This window comes from Panulirus ornatus, chromosome 28 (genome assembly GCF_036320965.1).
Source record: "Panulirus ornatus isolate Po-2019 chromosome 28, ASM3632096v1, whole genome shotgun sequence".
Lineage (NCBI taxonomy): Eukaryota > Metazoa > Arthropoda > Malacostraca > Decapoda > Palinuridae > Panulirus > Panulirus ornatus.
In genome coordinates, this window is record NC_092251.1 from 12967661 (window position 1) to 12973993 (window position 6333).

Here is a 6333-nt window from a genome sequence, read left to right on the forward strand (position 1 = left end):
CATTCATTTAATGTGTTTACGTTTTTAGAACATGAATTTCCATCTTCAGCATCAAATATAATTATATGTTGTTCGGTCTCTTATTTATGGCATGGAAAACGGTGGCCGTAGATAGTGGACCAAGCACACAATGTTAGAGGTTTTGACGACTGTGTTGGCTGTTGTTAATGAGATGGGTAGGTAGATGGGTTTGTTTCTGTTTTCTATAATGTTTTCTTATTTGCAGATCAAACGTGACTGATTTGTGTCCTTTGTGATAGTTGAAGCACAGCCAAGCTGGGAGTCCCTTCTGGTTATTCTTACAGTCCTCGTCTGAGCCACCGCACGCTTACATGCAATGTGGTGTTCGTCCGAGGGACCCTTGTTCATAATCGTTCATGTTCTATTGCGCTCACGCAGTGCACTCCGGCAGTCGAGTGTTCACCCCAAGCTTTATGGAATTTGTAGTCTTGGGTACAGAGACTTCTGGGCTGTAGACATTGAGGAAGATGTTGTCACTTTAAGGATTCTTGTATCAGTATTATTCCCGGATACATTAAGGATATCTTGTCTCAAGAGAGGCGCCACTCTGCTGCCTGAGTGTTGAATCTAGACGGAAATGGATTAGTGCAAATGTCGCATGTGCAGATGAGACAGGTTGGTGAGGTGGTTACTTCCTAAAGACTCGTTATAAATAACCCATGCGACGACGTTTAGTATACCTTGGGGGTGACATAAGTAGACCAGAGACTCGTCATGACATAAGTAGACCAGAGACTCGTCATAAGTAACCCATGTGATGGCGTTTAGTATACCTTGAGGGCGTCATAAGTAGACCAGAGACTCGTCATAAGTAACCCATGGGATGACGTTTAGTATACCTTGAGGGTGACATAAGTAGACCAGAGACTCGTCATAAGTAACCCATGGTATGACGTTTAGTATACCTTGAGGGTGACATAAGTAGACCAGAGACTCGTCATAAGTAACCCATGTGATGGCGTTTAGTATACCTTGAGGGTGACATAAGTAGACCAGAGACTCGTCATAAGTAACCCATGTGATGGCGTTTACTATGCCTTGAGGGTGACTTAAGTAGACCAGAGACTCGTCATAAGTAACCCATGTGATGGCGTTTACTATGCCTTGAGGGTGACTTAAGTAGACCAGAGACTCGTCATAAGTAACCCATGTGATGGCGTTTACTATGCCTTGAGGGTGACATAAGTAGACCAGAGACTCGTCATAAGTAACCCAAGTGATGACATTTCGTACATCTTGGGGGCGACAAAAGTATACCAGAGCCACGTCACAAGTAACCCATGTGATGGCGTTTAGTATACCCTAAGGTGACGTAAGTAGACCAGAGACTGAGATATCTCCTATCCGATCAACTGTACGAATTCGCTTTCCTGATGCCTCTACCCATAAGACCTGCTTCGCTTCTGATAATGTCAAGAGCAAAAGCTTCCAGGAATTGCTCTCTCTCTCTCTGGAGCAATGGACGGAACAGTGCATCTAGTTCATGATCATCATCATGCAAACAAGTAGCCTGGTTCAGATTAAAAGACTTAACGTGAAACGACCTTAGTGTAGAGCTGAACGTCTCATCTGTACAGAGTAAACTTTGGTGTACTGTATCTACTTAGTATCAGGGGAACTGGCCACAGCCTTTTGAACTAGGTCACTTTGGGACGAGATTTAATGCAAGCACAGTTGTTAATGTTGTTGTACTGCTTCACTGATGGATGACTATGGCTGTATGAATAACTGACACTATTTTTCTTGTTAAGGTCACTCAAGTGGATGAGTAATTTCTAAGAATAGTATATATATGTACTAAGATCATACACCTGTGCTTCTTTAAATCAGTTTCTACATTAGTACACGCGTGAAGTAAAGGGATCCCAAATGGCATCTTAGTTACGTCTCTTCGTTGTATATCAACTGACTATTATATTTGTTTCTTATATCTCCGCTGATGTGATTGTTACATGACAGTGCACTTGGGAACTTATCGTATTTCATTTCCCCGTGGACTCATAGGAATAGATCTGGAATACAAATGTAAATACCGTGTAAGTACAAAAAGTTAGCCCCTACGTTTGTCTCTGTCCCCTGGTCGTTCCTTCCTAGCTGGGGGGTTCGTACCCCTATCAACCACCTAGCAACTGTTGCTGTTATCTTATGGACGTACACTCTACCCTGACCACAATGTCTCTTAACTTTCCTGACTCAGGCATAACCTTTGTCTCCTTATCCCTAAAGTGCATGGCTTTGGCTACAACGAGTCCTCCCTTCCCCTCACACATCCTTAATCTACTGCAAGGGCATTCAACAGCTTCACTGCTTTCACTAATAGCTTCTGTAACGACCTACTGTGGAGGTCACAAAAAGAGACGTGAAACATGTTTATTGAGTAGAAGTTCGTCTGTGAGAACACGGGAGCACATCAGGGCAGGAGGAGTGAGATGCGTAAAGGCCTCTAGGAAATTACAGTCGATCTCACCGTTAGAGAATGCAGATCAAAGACTTCCGTCTATGACAAAGGTCAGGGTGCGACTTACGAAGGTCAGTAGTAAGGTATGCTGCATCTTCACTGGTGAGGTGATTAACGCTCGTTAAGCGGGGAGGCTGCTTGTTTCAACAGCTAGCCGAACTCTTCCAGTTACCCAGAACTACTGACAAACACTGACAAGTAATGAAGTGTTCCAGGTGTTGTGGCTCTGCATGTATCAAGTGTGCTGAGGTCAATCATTTGCCTCGTTGCAAAACATCATGCAATGCATCTGTATTCTATGACTGAGAGTCGTTTTTTCCCCTCGTACCCTCGACTTTGCGTCAACACATGATACTGATAGTGATGATAACATGATACTGATAGTGATGATAACGTGATACCGATAGTGATGATAATATATGATAGTGATGATAATCTACAAAGAACTGAATATTTCGTCGATTTTGTGCCAACAATAAAGTGGTTTGATGGCCTGAAAAAACAAAGAAACAAATAAACTGTCTCTCATAGCAGTATTTCTTCACCTTTGAAAGATTTTGTATGAAGGACTTCAGAAATTCATATAATTAATATCGTAAATCCTGTTAACCAACTTCTACACTTCACTACCTCATTATTCATGATCCAGATTCACACATTTCAGTTTTCTCTGTCACAAACAAGGTACCTCGCGTCACTTCAGAACGATATCTCAGATGATATTCCCTGGGAAACCCGATATCTTACCTGATACTGAAGGCTTTTCCTGCTGAACACGAAGCAGGAGGAGTTTTCATGCACCAGAGAGAGAGAGAGAGAGAGAGAGAGAGAGAGAGAGAGAGAGAGAGAGAGAGAGAGAGAGAGAGAGAGAGAGAGAGAGAGAGAGAGAGAGAGAGAGGCAACGAATGCAGCATCTCATCCTTCATAACTTTCTGACCCCGATGGTGAGTTGCCTCTGACTCGGTGTTTACCCACACCTGATAGAAATCATATTACCGTCTTGTGAGGCGCCACCAATAATTATTTACTACGCGCTGTTCTTACGGCCAGCAAGTGAGTTATCAGATAAACTGTACTAGTTTTTTTTCTTTATATCTTCTTGCTGACACTAAAACCCACTTTCACGCAGTGAAATTTCCTTATATCGACTCAAACGTAGGAATAGTCACTCCTCCTCTTGATTTCTGGGGAGAGAAATCAGTCTGCTAAGCTATAACACCATAATGATGGAAATAGTAGCTTACAATTGTGTGATTCGAGACTCAGTAGCTTCATGTGTACCACGCAGGAAAACCTCTCAGTCACGAAGGTCCTCCACAAGCCAGGCGTCCGTCCTCTCGTCCTACGTCGTGGGTTATGTTGTCCAGTCATCTCAAGGGCATGGTTATGGTTAATGGTCTGATATCAGCCGGTGGAGAATATACTCATCATTATCATCCTAAGCAAAAAAGTCATCGTCTTGTATCATCATATGATTCATTGATTCATCGTACGTTGTCATATACATGACATTAACTCTCATTTGATCTATCCTGAATCTATTTAAGTCGTCAGAAAACTTCTATCTCTGGGTTAGTATAGATATATTCAAGTCTATAGACACAGATGATTGCTGACAAGACTATAGTGATCAGGTGCACGTAAACACGCCATCATTAAACTTACTTTTCAAGGAATGATTAAGGAGGTTAAACTATTAACTTTTGCTGCTGTTCCTCTGTGGGTTAATGTCTTGTTGCCCTGTTGTTATCGTCCAGACCACTCAGTGTTGCTCTGCATTATCTTGGTGCATAATGATGTCAACTGTAACTCAGCGATACTGGAGCACTTCTCACTGTTTTCTCATTAATGATAATGATAATAATAATAATAACAATGAATATACTTTTCACATCAGGATCCATAATACCTCAAGAAACGTCATTAATAATATATTCTTAAGATCAAATATAAATGAAATATTTTGTAAGATTAAAGATAATGACTAAAAAAACAGTTGTGGAACAAAGGAGATTTGCGTGTGATTCACTTATTGCTATTGACTACTGGATCCCTTCTGTGATGAGGATCAAATTCCATCCACGACTCTTGTCCTTGAAGTTTGTGTAATGTCGTTGCCTTCATTATGGTGTCCGTCATGGGCCATGATGACACAGGTGGTGATGTGAACGGGGCTGAGCTAGACCAGGCGGAAGCCGTGGTCGTCAGCGATGTAATTGTATTCAAACTCGATGCCTTCTGGGCTCACCCACCTGCAGGCAACACCGTCACACCCCACCATTAACTATAAGACATGCACAGGGTTTTGCTATATCCATAATACACTGCGAAAGATATATGTAGAATGAATAGATTGAATGAGGTTACATCCACCTTCCAGAGAGAGAGAGAGAGAGAGAGAGAGAGAGAGAGAGAGAGAGAGAGAGAGAGAGAGAGAGAGAGAGAGAGAGGGCGTTGCTGGAACGAAGACTCACTTATACGTGCCACTGACAGAGACTCCAGGGGAGCCGTCTTGCTCGTGCTCGGCGTTGTCGCCGTCGAAGTCAAAGACATCGTCGGGTTTGGCGGCGGCCAGCACGACCAGGGCAAGGGTGATGATCAGCTGCAGATGGGAGAAAGAACACTTCGGTCATCACCTCTACAGGAAGGGGCGTCCTTCATAGACGTGGGTGGGAAGTGAGACACTAAATGTTTACTACCAGTACGAATCCTATGAAAATGATAATACTGTCGGTCATGAACTATGCTGTCACCCATCCTGCCGGTCATGAACTATGCTGTCACCAATCCTGCCAGTCATGAACTATGCTGTCCCCCATCCTGCCGGTCATGAATATGCTGTCACCTATCCTGCCGGTCATGAACTATGCTGTCACCCATCCTGCCGGTCATGAACTATGCTGTCACCCATCCTGCTGGTCATGAACTATGCTGTCACCCATCCTGCCGGTCATGAACTATGCTGTCACCCATCCTGCCGGTCATGAACTATGCTGTCACCCATCCTGCCGGTCATGAACTATGCTGTCCTTAGATTGCATGAGATCTTAAGGTGATGATGACGGATTAAAGAATGACTCGCAAGGCTCCAGCCACGACGGACCTTCAGGTTGTCATGGCCACTTACCAGGGCCTTCATGGTGTCACGACGGCCACTTACCAGGACCTTCATGGTGTCACGACGGCCACTTGCCAGGACTTTCATAGAGTTGCGACAGCCACTTACCAGGACCTTCCTGGTGTCACGACTGCCACTTACCAGGACCTTCATGGTGTCGCGACGGCCACTTACCAGGACCTTCATGGTGCCACGACGGCCACTTGCCAGGACTTTCATAGAGTTACGACAGCCACTTACCAGGACCTTCATGGTGCCACGAAGGGCACTTACCAGGACTTTCATGGTGTCACGACTGCCACTTACCAGGACCTTTATAGTGTCACGAGTGCCACTTACCAGGACTTTTATGGTGCTACGACTGCCACTTACCAAGACCTTCATGGTGGAAGTTCAGAAGTGTGAGGTGTGGGGGAACTCGGTGGTGGTCTGGAGACGCAGTGTCTTGCCCCACAGTCTGGCGAGACCTTTATACCTCCTGCTGTAGGCTGACCTTCACCTGCCCTCTGTCAGGCAGATCACATCAGATGGAGAATAAGATCAATTTCTTTTTTTCGTTTGGCTATTTGTAGTCCTTCCTCCAGTACATTATCTGATAGATGACATTGCCAATCAGGTTCAGGTCATTAACAGAGAGGGGTCACTCCAACGACCTGGCTCTCTTCCCACCCAAGCCATGTCCTCCATCACCTCCCTCACACCCCCTCCCCCGACTTCAGACTGTCTCCTTTGTTTG

At 44.5% G+C, this 6333-nt stretch overlaps 1 long non-coding RNA gene across 1 annotated transcript; it reads right to left on the reverse strand.

The window, feature by feature from the left end:
* Window positions 1–4458: 4458 nt before the first annotated feature.
* Window positions 4459–6101, reverse strand: LOC139757848 (uncharacterized). The gene is made up of 3 exons (XR_011714714.1): window positions 5970–6101; window positions 4954–5081; window positions 4459–4731 (listed from the first exon to the last, which is right to left on the reverse strand). It is a non-coding gene; the product is annotated as an uncharacterized lncRNA (long non-coding RNA).
* Window positions 6102–6333: the final 232 nt, after the last annotated feature.